Source organism: Hesperophylax consimilis, unplaced genomic scaffold, assembly GCF_061612785.1.
Source record: "Hesperophylax consimilis isolate HC1 unplaced genomic scaffold, BYU_Hcon_1.0 scaffold_229, whole genome shotgun sequence".
Taxonomy (NCBI): domain Eukaryota; kingdom Metazoa; phylum Arthropoda; class Insecta; order Trichoptera; family Limnephilidae; genus Hesperophylax; species Hesperophylax consimilis.
In genome coordinates this window covers 12,501-25,000 of record NW_028301428.1, presented here as the reverse complement: position 1 = coordinate 25,000, position 12,500 = coordinate 12,501, and the positions used below count along the sequence as shown (strand labels likewise).

Here is a 12,500-nt window from a genome sequence, read left to right as displayed (position 1 = left end):
CGGACGATCGATTTGCACGTCAGAATCGCTTCGGTCCTCCATCAGGGTTTCCCCTGACTTCGACCTGACCAGGCATAGTTCACCATCTTTCGGGTCCCAGCGTGTACGCTCTCAGTGCGTCTCGATAATCGCACGGGGGCTTTCTCGAAACGCCTCGGGAATGCGGCGGGGCGTCTGACGACGCCCGCGCATCTTCCCTGCGACCGGCTCGAGGCCGGCCTTTCACTTTCATTTCGCCTCTGGGTTTATCAGTGTTCCCAATGACTCGCGCACATGCTAGACTCCTTGGTCCGTGTTTCAAGACGGGTCCTGTGAGTGCCCAAAACAAAACCACCGCCGACCGGGACGCGTCCCGTCCGAGAGCGCGCCGCTAACGACGGACACCCGACGCGCGACACCCGCGACGCACTAGACGCCGGGGGCCACGCGAAGGACGCCGCTGCAGCGCGACGGACGCCCGCGAGGGGCGGACGCGATCCTCGTTCTCTACCGTCGCTGCGTAATGTACGCCGCGGCCGTGGACACCGCGGCTCCGCCTCGCAGAGCGAGACGGGTCAACCGCACGGCGCATTCGACCGCGGCGCGACGGGTCGCGGTGTTATACTAAGGGAGAAGTGCACGCGCTCCGGGAGCCTGACGGCGCACCCGCGCACCCACCGCCCCGAAAGCCGAAGGCGAAGGTTTGCGCGAGGCGCGAGCCCCGACGGAAGACACGATGAATCTCCCCGTTCGCTCGTTTGAGTTCCACAGGTTTACCCCTGAACGGTTTCACGTACTCTTTAACTCTCTCTTCAAAGTTCTTTTCAACTTTCCCTCACGGTACTTGTTCGCTATCGGTCTCGTGGTAGTATTTAGCCTTAGATGGAGTTTACCACCCACTTAGGGCTGCACTCTCAAGCAACCCGACTCTAGGGAGAGAGACCGTCGCGGCCGGCTACCGTCACCACGGGCCTGGCACCCTCTGCGGGTAAGCGGGCCCCGTTCAAGATGAACTTGGACAGGCAGCCGTGACTAATGACCGCGCGTGTATGTATAACTCTCCTCCCGAACGCTACATTTCCCGGCGGCCCGCCGGGGCCGCAGGATTCAGCGCTGGGCTCTTCCCGTTTCGCTCGCCGCTACTCGGGGAATCCTCGTTAGTTTCTTTTCCTCCGCTTACTGATATGCTTAAGTTCGGCGGGTGATCTCTCCTGATTTGAGGTCGACAACAAAAATTTTATAAATTCGAGAAGTACGCAAAGCAACAGTGTGCGCGTATTCTCGCCCGTGCAGACTCTGTCAAGCGGGCGCGAAACCGACGAGCGTCCGCGGAGGTGCGCGCGGCCGAGAGCGCGAAGATCGCCCCGGACAGCCGACCGCTCGCGCGGTAGACTGCCCAGTTTTCAGCGTCGTCGCTAGCTCAAGGCTCGCACGCGTTCCTCCGCGTTTGGTATAACGCAAGCGGAAATCGCGCGCATCGAGAGAGCACTTCGTCAAATTTAACCGGACGCCGAGGTCCCGGCGCGCGTCTCCGAGGAGACGACGCGCGCGGGCCCCGGCGACGCCGGCAACGCTCGCTCTGCGCGCCCCCGTCCGAGGACGGGGGCGAGAGAACAGTCTGGTCGCATTGTGTGCGCGACCCTCAAACAGGAGTGGTCCGTCGACAAACTACGTCTTGCTCGGACCGCAATGTGCGTTCGAAATGTCGATGCTCATGTGTCCTGCAGTTCACACTCTGACGCGCATTTAGCTGCGTTCTTCATCGACCCACGAGCCGAGTGATCCGCCGTTCAGGGTAATAATGATAAAACAAACATAAATAGATACGTTTTAGTTTTCGGTTTTTACAATTTGGTTTGCGTTTTCGAAATGTTTATAATTCCATTCGACAAAAAGATTAATTTTGTACCGCCGCCTTCACGGCGACGGGTAAAATTTCACCGGACGAGCGGATAGAGGACGGAGCCCTCCTCCGCTCGACGCCGGCGGTTCTCGGTTCGCATCGGCGCCCTAGGGCGATCTCCGACGCAGTAATTTAGCATTCGTTCGATTATGGTTTATATGTATAATATGTTTTGTTTCATAATAATATTTCATATCATGGAAAGCACAAACATTAAACACAGGAAATGATCCTTCCGCAGGTTCACCTACGGAAACCTTGTTACGACTTTTACTTCCTCTAAATGATCAAATTCGGTCAAACTTTCCGACGCGTCGGATGCCCGTGAGAGCTTCCGCGCACCAGTCCGAAGACCTCACCAAATCATCCATCGGTAGTAGCGACGGGCGGTGTGTACAAAGGGCAGGGACGCAATCAACGCGAGCTGGTGACTCGCTTTTACTAGGAATTCCTCGTTCATGGGGGAGAATTGCAAACCCCAATCCCTATCACGAAGGGGTTTCATCGGGTTACCCGGGCCGTTAGGCCAAGGAGGACACGCTGATCCCTTCAGTGTAGCGCGCGTGCGGCCCAGGACATCTAAGGGCATCACAGACCTGCTATTGCTCAATCTCGTGCGGCTATATATACCGCCGGTCCCTCTAAGAAGATTTTCATTGTACGCCGGTAGTGAAGACCGCGAAACGCACGACCCCGACGCGCGAACGCCGAAGCCGCGCGCACACGGACCCTCGTGATACCGGTTGCACGTCTATTTAATAGGCTAGAGTTACGTTCGTTACCGGAATTAACCTGACAAATCGCTCCACCAACTAAGAGCGGCCATGCACCACCACCCACCGAATCGAGAAAGAGCTGTTAATCCGTCAATCCTTCCAGTGTCCGGGCCTGGTGAGTTTTCCCGTGTTGAGTCGAATTAAGCCGCAGGCTCCACTCCTGGTGGTGCCCTTCCGTCAATTCCTTTAAGTTTCAGCTTTGCAACCATACTCCCCCCGGAGCCCGAAAGCTTTGGTTTCCCGGGAGCTGCCCACCGGGTTAAAATTATGAAACTTCGGCGGATCGCTGGCTGGCATCATTTATGGTTAGAACTACAGCGGTATCTAATCGCCTTCGAACCTCTAACTTTCGTTCTTGATTAATGAAAACACCTTTGGCAAATGCTTTCGCTTTAGTCCGTCTTGCGACGATCCAAGAATTTCACCTCTAACGTCTCAATACGAATGCCCCCAGTCGTCCCTATTAATCATTACCTCTGGTATCAGAAAGCCAACAAAACAGAACCGAGGTCCTATTCTATTATTCCATGCGTACAATATTCAGGCAAGTGTTAGCCCGCTTTGAGCACTCTAATTTGTTCAAAGTAAACAGCCGCGACGGCCCGCCTCGGTGCGCGGCCGACCGTGAGGCCGACCGACACACGCCGGCGGTGGACGCACCGGCGAGAAGCCCCGCAGACGTGCCTGTCGTACCGCATTCGGTAGACCGACACCGCAGGACACAATTTCAACTACGAGCTTTTTAACCGCAACAACTTTAGTATATGCTATTGGAGCTGGAATTACCGCGGCTGCTGGCACCAGACTTGCCCTCCAATGGATCCTCATTAAAGGATTTAAAGTGTAATCATTCCGATCACGAGGCCTCGGACGAGTCCCGTATCGTTATTTTTCGTCACTACCTCCCCGTGCCGGGAGTGGGTAATTTGCGCGCCTGCTGCCTTCCGTGGATGTGGTAGCCGTTTCTCAGGCTCCCTCTCCGGAATCGAACCCTGATTCCCCGTTACCCGTGACAACCATGGTAGTCGCATAAACTACCATCGACAGTTGATAAGGCAGACATTTGAAAGATGCGTCGCCGGTGCTAGACCGTGCGATCAGCTCAAAGTTATCTAGAGTCATCTCGAATGGCGACGGACGGGGCGCGAACCCCGCCGCCGATTGGTTTTTGATCTAATAAAAGCATTCCTCCCGTTACCGGTCAGAACCTCGTTTGCATGTATTAGCTCTAGAATTGCCACAGTTATCCAAGTAACCGTGTACGATCTAAGGAACCAAAACTGATATATTGAGCCATTCGCGGTTTCACCTTAATTCGGCTTTTACTGAGACTTGCATGGCTTAGTCTTTGAGACAAGCATATGATTACTGGCAGGATCAACCAGGGAGCTGCACCACCGTCGGAGGGTTTTTAATCCTCCGAACGACAGAGGCCCGCCCTCGCGTAGAGGGCGCGGACAACACGGCGTTAAAGAACACGCGACGGAGTCACCCGCACGAGTCACGCTCATTATGCGTACCGCTATATTCTCCCGCTCGGCGACCGTCGCTAGACGAAAGCTCCGCGGGAAAATTTTTGCTTCAAACGAAGAAAGCGCGCGTAGGACGGCTCCCGCCCGAGAGAGAGAGACCGCACCCGCGACGACGCTATCGTCCGATTTATAATTCCCATTCGTAAAACGTGTACACCGAAAGCGCACGCCTTTGGCGAGGCAACAGTGAGACGGGGATAAAATCCTCCGCCTTTGCTTTTGAAAATTCTGCTCGCGCGGAACTCCAGAGTCAAAACATGAGCGCGAACGCCGCGCAGAAGCGGGCGTCACGTAGTTTCTCGCAAATAACACCGCCGACACGACCGATAGGCCGCCGCAGTTTGCGAACGCCGTGCATCGAGAGCCCGCCACACTCGGCGGGCACAAAGCTGTGCCGGGTCGCGTTCTCGCTCGGGACGGCGCCGAGCGCGATGCGCCCGCTCCGACCCCTCGAAGGCGCGCAGGCGGCCGGGCCGTCGGGCCTCGGGCGGCTCGCGAAACCGGGCACAAGGCGCTCGGTCTCGGTAAATAAATTTACTCTCGTCACTTACTTTCGTATTCGCATTTTGGAAATTTTAAATTATTTCATTTAATCGATGATACCGACCGACCGTTCCCGGTGAGTTTAAAAAAACTTAATACAGAGGTACGTAGTTATTTCAAATTTACACAATAAGAACATATTTCAAATAAAAATAAAAACTTAACATAGATATAATAATAATAATAATAAATAACTAACATAACTAACTAAATATATAACTAACAGATCGAGCGATTAGTCATAATAGAACCGATATAGTTTTACATGACAAAATTTTTAAAAATAACTTATATCATCGATGTCGCTATTCCGAATTCCTGTAATATTCAAAAATCTGTTAGTGAAAAAATAAGAAAATACACAGATTTAGGAAATGAGAAAAAAAGAATTTGGCATTCTCAGACTATAAAAATATTACCATTCGTTATTTCGGCTACCGGCATTATACCTAGCTCTCTTATTAAAAATTTAGGCGTATTAGATCTATCAAAAAATTTATATATAAAGATGCAAAAGTCGGTCATTTTGAATACATGTAGGATAACAAAAGATTTTTTTAAATGTTTATGTTGAGGGATCTGTAGGATTTATTTATAGGCCCCGTTAGGAGTTCTACCGAGCCGAACCCTCCGATATGAAAATATCTGGAGTCGGTGAATTATTTTCCCATTTGATCTCTGTTGAGTTGACGTGTTGTTCTTGTATTGTTTTGTATTTATTTTACTTTTTTAAATTTAAATTCCATTGACAAAGATCAATTTTTTGCTAATAAGTATTGGCAAAAAATTTTTATTGGCATAAAATTATATTGGCAGAAGATTTTATTGGCATCAAATTTTATTGGCAGAAAATTTTATTGGCCTAAAATTTTATTGGCATAAAATTATATTGGCAGAAAATTTTATTGGCATCAAATTTTATTGGCATCAAATTTTATTGGCAGAAAATTTTATTGGCATAAATTTTAATGGCAAAAATTTTTGTCAATTTATCTATTTGCAAAAATTGTAATCGCACCTAACCTGACCTGACCTAACCTAACCTAACCTAACCTAACCTAACCTAACCTAACCTAACCTAACCTAACCTAACCTAACCTAACCTAACCTAACCTAACCTAACCTAACCCAACCTAACCTAACCTAACCTAACCAAACCTAACCTAACCTAACCTAACCAAACCTAACTTAACCTAACCTAACCTAACCTAACCTAACCTAACCTAACCTAACCTAACCTAACCTAACCAAACCTAACCTAACCTAACCTAACCTAACCTAACCTAACCTAACCTAACCTAACCTAACCTAACCTAACCTAACCTAACCTAACCTAACCTAACCTAACCTAACCTACACTAACCCAACCTAACCCAACCTAACCTAACCTAACCTAACCTAACCTAACCTAACCTAACCTAACCTAACCTAACCTAACCTAACCTAACCTAACCTAACCTAACCTAACCTAACCTAACCTAACCTAACCTAACCTAACCTAACCTGATACATAAAGTAAATTCACCCGGCACCCACAAGACTAGGCAACATTTTAGAATTGTTATATTATATCATTTATTCTGTTGAGTTAAAAAAAAAAAAAAAACTTAATAGACGACATTGAAATTAAATCAAATAAATTCATATTTACACGTACATTTTTTAAAAATATATTCAATTAAAAATTAACATTTTTACCTCTACAAGAGTCCAAAAACACTCGTCTGTGAAGTGTAAAAAAATAATAATAAAATTTTACTTTTAAAACATATGTAAATAGGAGAAAAAAAAAATCATAACAAAACATATAAAGTGAAGAGATTTTTGTATATTTATACATAAGTACATACATACATACATACATACATACATACATAGTAAGAAAACGATTTTAAAAGGGATTCGAATAAAACAAATTCACCGACTATTACAGACCGCGATGCGCCCGCTCCGACTCCTCGACTGCGCTCAGACGGACGCCCGGGCGGTCGGGCCTCTCGCGGAACCGGCCGCAGTAGCGCGAGCCGCGTCGCCTCATCTCCGGCCGTCTGCCCGACTGCTCACGCTCGGTCTCGAAAAAATAAATTTACCCTCGTCGCTCACGTCTTCTCACTATCGAAATGTTAAATTATACATACATACATACATACATACATACATACATACATACATACATACATACATACATACATACATACATACATACATACATACATAGTAAGAAAACGATTTTAAAAGGGATTCGAATAAAACAAATTCACCGACTATTACAGACCGCGATGCGCCCGCTCCGACTCCTCGACTGCGCTCAGACGGACGCCCGGGCGCCTCTCGCGGAACCGGCCGCAGTAGCGCGAGCCGCGTCGCCTCATCTCCGGCCGTCTGCCCGACTGCTCACGCTCGGTCTCGAAAAAATAAATTTACCCTCGTCGCTCACGTCTTCTCACTATCGAAATGTTAAATTATACATACATACATACATACATACATACATACATACATACATACATACATAGTAAGAAAACGATTTTAAAAGGGATTCGAATAAAACAAATTCACCGACTATTACAGACCGCGATGCGCCCGCTCCGACTCCTCGACTGCGCTCAGACGGACGCCCGGGCGGTCGGGCCTCTCGCGGAACCGGCCGCAGTAGCGCGAGCCGCGTCGCCTCATCTCCGGCCGTCTGCCCGACTGCTCACGCTCGGTCTCGAAAAAATAAAAATAAATTTACCCTCGTCGCTCACGTCTTCTCACTATCGAAATGTTAAATTATACATACATACATACATACATACATACATACATACATACATACATACATACATACATAGTAAGAAAACGATTTTAAAAGGGATTCGAATAAAACAAATTCACCGACTATTACAGACCGCGATGCGCCCGCTCCGACTCCTCGACTGCGCTCAGACGGACGCCCGGGCGGTCGGGCCTCTCGCGGAACCGGCCGCAGTAGCGCGAGCCGCGTCGCCTCATCTCCGGCCGTCTGCCCGACTGCTCACGCTCGGTCTCGAAAAAATAAATTTACCCTCGTCGCTCACGTCTTCTCACTATCGAAATGTTAAATTATACATACATACATACATACATACATACATACATACATACATACATACATACATACATACATGATAAGAAAACTAAAAAATAAACATTTTCACACTGAGGGCCATTAAGTGCGGCCCGTTTACTCCCGCCGTTTACCCGCGGCTACCACCCGAAATGAGATCCTCTCAGCTCCGCTCCGGTCCCAATGCTCCCGTAACATTTAAATTTTTTATTCTACGCTGCAAGAATGACGTTCCGAATTCGATTCCGAAATAAAAATCTATAAAAATAAATAAATTACAATTTCACATTGAGGGCCATTAAGTGCGGCCCGTTTACTCCCGCCGTTTACCCGCGGCTATCATCCGAAATGAGATCTTGTCAGCTCCGGTCCCAATGCTCTCGAAACCTTTAAATTTAATATTCTACACTAAGAATGGCGTTCCGAATTAGATTCTGAAATAAAATACGTCAAAAAAAAAGTTTTTTTTTCTTTTAAATCACACCGTGCCCGGGGCAAATGGCGTCATCGGGTGCGTCGCAGTTACTCCCGCCGTCCACCCGCGGCCGCTACTCGATATCAGATCCCACTCATCGCCGGCCCCGCTGCACCGAACCGCGGCTAAATTTATTATTCTACACTAAGAATGACGTTATGAGTTCGATTCTGAAATTTAAAAAAAATAAATATTTTATTTTTAAATAAGAAAATTTTGAAAACACGTTGAGGGCCGTTAAGTGCGTCCCAGTTACTCCCGCGCTTTACCCGCGCCCGCCGCTCTGAATTGCATTCCCTCACCTCCTGACGAAAATGATTTATTTAATTTATTAATTATCGAAGACAATATTACCGATTTCTAAACGAAAATCTGAAACAGAAAAATCAGAAAAGGATACGGTCACATCTAGGACTGATTTTTTTTTTTTATTATTTTGGTGATTTTTCTCTTTCAGATTTTCTTTTAGAATTCGCTAATATTATCTTCGATAATTAAATATTACAATATTAGGTTTTACTCAGTAAAGTTATTCCAAAAAATAAATAATTACTATTATTATTATTTATAATTTTTATTCACACATAAATATGACACTTAGGTACACAGCATAAGAAGAATAATAACAAAAAACCTAATTTTCCCCGAAACCGCTACGCCATCTATCGTCTACAATGTTTTGAACTCATCAAAAGACGAAAAAAAAGAAGAAAGGTTTGTGAATTGATTTCTTTTTTCGATATCATACTACAAGTCGTAAGTTGGGTTTCTATATTATATTGATCGGCGACCGGATAAATCATCAAAATGATAATTCATCACATATTTAAAAAGTTATGTAAAGTCATGGAAAGTGATGAAACAAAAACTTTTTTTTACTGGGTTAAGTAGGTTAGGTTAGGTCAGGTTAGGTTAGGTTGGGTTAGGTTAGGTTAGGTTAGGTAAGGTTAGGTTAGGTTAGGTTTAAACAAATCATCGTTTTTAATGATTCTATATCACTTTTTAAAAGTGTGTTGAACAGTCACCGTGTTGAGTTAGCATGGAACCATATTGATCATAAATTTTATATATAATCATAATACATAGGGCGACTGAAGAAAGCCACACTAAGTTTATCGAAAACCGCCACGAGTGTCGATGAAATAAATAAATAAATAAATTAATTAAAATTAAAAGAAAATCGATAAATGCAATCAGGTTGCATGATAAATCACCACAATGACAACAGAACACACATTGAAAAAGTGATATGAAGTCATTAAAAGTGATGAAACAAAAATTGGGTTAAATACTTATACTCGTAACCTATTCAACCTAGTTTTTGTTTCATCACTTTTCATGACCTCACATCGCCGTTTAAAGGTTTGTTGAATTTTGATTTTGACGATTTATCCGGTCACTAACCCCTAACCTAACCAGAATACGGGACACGTCTCCATCGTCTTTTTTTTTTCGAAAATTCGGTTAAAAAAAAAAAATAACATTCTGGAGGAGAACCACCACTTTCTTGCCCTGTTTTAGGTACTGACAGTACCCCTTCAGAGCAACAACTCGGAAACTGCTTTTAAATTTAACTGAAACTGTAATGAAACATTCTTTATGGGCATTCTGGTAATCATGTACCGCTTCTGTTGCGGTTATCATCTGGGCTCGCTCCACATGAATTAACATACACTTTACGCATTGAAAGAGTCCATAAATTTTTTTTAAGGTTTTTTTATTCTCGCGGCTCTATGGACGTTACCCTTGGCTTTACCCATCGATTTATATATTAGGCATGACCAATTACCACTCCCTAGAGACAAGTAGAGGTATTGCTTTGCTTAAATATTTTTTTCAACTAATAAACGATCACTTATCTAATAATGATATACTGGCCCAATTATTTTTTTTTTGTACCAGAGTCTCACTCTCGAGGACGTCATAACAATGACGTCTTCTATATAGTAGAGCGAGCCGCACTAATTTATTTATAAACTCACGAGAGCTACGTGCTTTTTGAATGCGGTAGATAAAAAAATAGATTTTTATTTTTTGTGTCCTATAGCGCATTTGCGAGATTTTTGGAATTGCATATACACTGCATAAATGGTACAATTATGGCTATTTTACTTGTAATTGTTATAAATAAATGTACAAATTATATAAATAAATACATACCTAACCCCCGTTTCTTATTTTCGGCATTCGGAGTGGTTGAGGGTGCAATGGCAAGGCCATTTCCTGGTTATCAGCTGAAAACGGGATACGCCGAGCAGTATCTTGTTCTGATCCAACTTCACTGTCTGAGTCAATGGTCAATTGTTCCCTGTGGGACTTCCTTTTTAGAGGGTCAAGCAGTAGGCGATGTGGAGGAAATTAGTTCATGAATCTTTTTCATAAGGTTTTTTTCACGGTCCCCCAAAGGATCTCCAGGATTCCTGGTGGAGCCATCGGAATCCTCCGACGAAACCGCACCAGACGCCATTTACACTGAAAAATGTCAAGACAATTGAAGAAAAGTCAAAATTAAAAGTAAAAAAACGTTTTGGAGCAAATTGTATGTATGTAACATTTCAATGTTAACTTTTTTTTCTAATTTCTAAATTTTAAAAAAGGGACATTTTGGAGGAGGCCCACCACTTCCCCGCCCTGTTTTAGGTACTGATGGTACCCCTTCAGAGCTCTCGCAAGGACGCTAATTTTTTAAAAAACGAATCTACATTTAAAATTTCAAAACAAGACCTCCAAAATGTCCATGCATACGATGTTATTCGCAGTATGCAAGTGCTGTGTTTTAATAATTTTAGTAAGTTCTATTCTACTTGGTTAATATAATAAAAACACATTTACAAAATGTCAACAATAGGTAGAGAAGAATTAAAATAATACACAGCCACCTACAAAGAGAACAAAAAAGAAAAATGGTAAAGTATGCGCCTCTTTCTGTGGTGAAGGGGGTGTCGATATCCACTAACAGGCAGACCTAGGGAGAGAAAGCTGGGCGTTGGATTGGCTTCACGAGAATCAGGTTCCGCGCCCCTAAGCCAGGAAACCGGTTGTGCCTCGACGAGAAGTGTGAGTTGGGGTTGGGAATATCCCGAAGACCATGAGGAGAAAGCGTCGGAATACCTGGAGGCAGGGCGGAAGGTTGCCGATCCACGTTCGGCCCATCCTCAGTCCAGTTCCTGACCTCAGGGGAGGCGCTGCGAGCAGACGATGACACAGATCCCTCATCGTGATTTGATCTTGAAGTTTGATATGCACGGACGAGGTCTTCTGTCACCCCAGAGTTGGGGTACGCCGGACTGACACAAGAAAAATATAAGTTCAGTGCTACTACCAGCAAGCAGGTCACTCTATAGTAGAAAAGAAAGAACAAGATACAAAGCAGTGTATAAAAATAAAAGAAAATCTTAAAAAAATTATAAGCAGAATCAGTCTGTTACAAAATATCCAAAATAACCTGCAATAAGAGATAGAAAGTAAACATTAGATGCAAATAATAAACATTAGTATAATCAGGAACAGAAAATTTGTAGAATGCTAATTAATACAGTAAATAAACAGAAAGAAAAAGAAAAAAAAAACAGTTATAAATATGTACATGAAAACAATTGTCTCGTAGTCCATTGTGTCCAGGAGCAAAAGGGACATATGGGAATGTGGTAAATCCGCGCGATAACTTCACAATCGGAGGACGAGGCGTTCGGCCACCTAGAGAGAGTCACAGTTACTACCGCCGCTAATCCGCTTTAAAAAAAAAATCGCATAAAAAAAGCCCCCGAGGCACACTCCATTCGAGTGTCCCTCGGTGGGTGTTGTGAAAAGAATGTACGTACGTACGTACGTATGTATGTATGTATGTATGTATGTATGTATGTATGTATGTATGTATGTATGTATGTATGTATGTATGTATGTATGTATGTATGTATGTATGTAACATTTCAATGTTAACTTTTTTTTTCTTTTCCGTTCGTGAAACTCTCAAACACGCTAAAACCGTCACGAGTGCCGGGGACTTTGAAAAAAAAAAAAATTGCAAAAAAAAAAGCGCGAACGAACGCGCGCACAAGCGTAGAGGACGGGGGCGCGTCACGTTTCACACGTGACACGCTCCGTCGTCCGTACGCTTGTACGACACGCTCGCTCGCGCTAGGCCGCAAACAGCAGCAGCATGGGGGGGCCGACGCTCCGTGGAGACGATCGGACGAATCTCTTG

General features: G+C 44.8%; 4 non-coding genes across 4 annotated transcripts in view; all 4 read right to left on the bottom strand.

The window, feature by feature from the left end:
* LOC149408533 (large subunit ribosomal RNA) overlaps positions 1–1,204 on the bottom strand; it is a 4,059-nt gene extending 2,855 nt beyond the window's left edge. Inside the window, exon 1 of the ribosomal RNA XR_016305524.1 lies at positions 1–1,204. This exon is cut by the window's left edge and continues 2,855 nt beyond it. This is a non-coding gene — a ribosomal RNA (large subunit ribosomal RNA).
* A 411-nt stretch (positions 1,205–1,615) lies between these two features.
* On the bottom strand, positions 1,616–1,777 carry LOC149408532 (5.8S ribosomal RNA). Its single transcript, XR_016305526.1, has one exon. It is a non-coding gene; the product is annotated as a 5.8S ribosomal RNA (ribosomal RNA).
* A 329-nt stretch (positions 1,778–2,106) lies between these two features.
* On the bottom strand, positions 2,107–4,046 carry LOC149408531 (small subunit ribosomal RNA). The gene has a single exon (XR_016305528.1). It is a non-coding gene; the product is annotated as a small subunit ribosomal RNA (ribosomal RNA).
* Positions 4,047–12,488: 8,442 nt separating this feature from the next.
* Positions 12,489–12,500, bottom strand: part of LOC149408530 (large subunit ribosomal RNA) — a 4,064-nt gene continuing 4,052 nt past the window's right edge. The window contains exon 1 of the ribosomal RNA XR_016305525.1: positions 12,489–12,500. This exon is cut by the window's right edge and continues 4,052 nt beyond it. This is a non-coding gene — a ribosomal RNA (large subunit ribosomal RNA).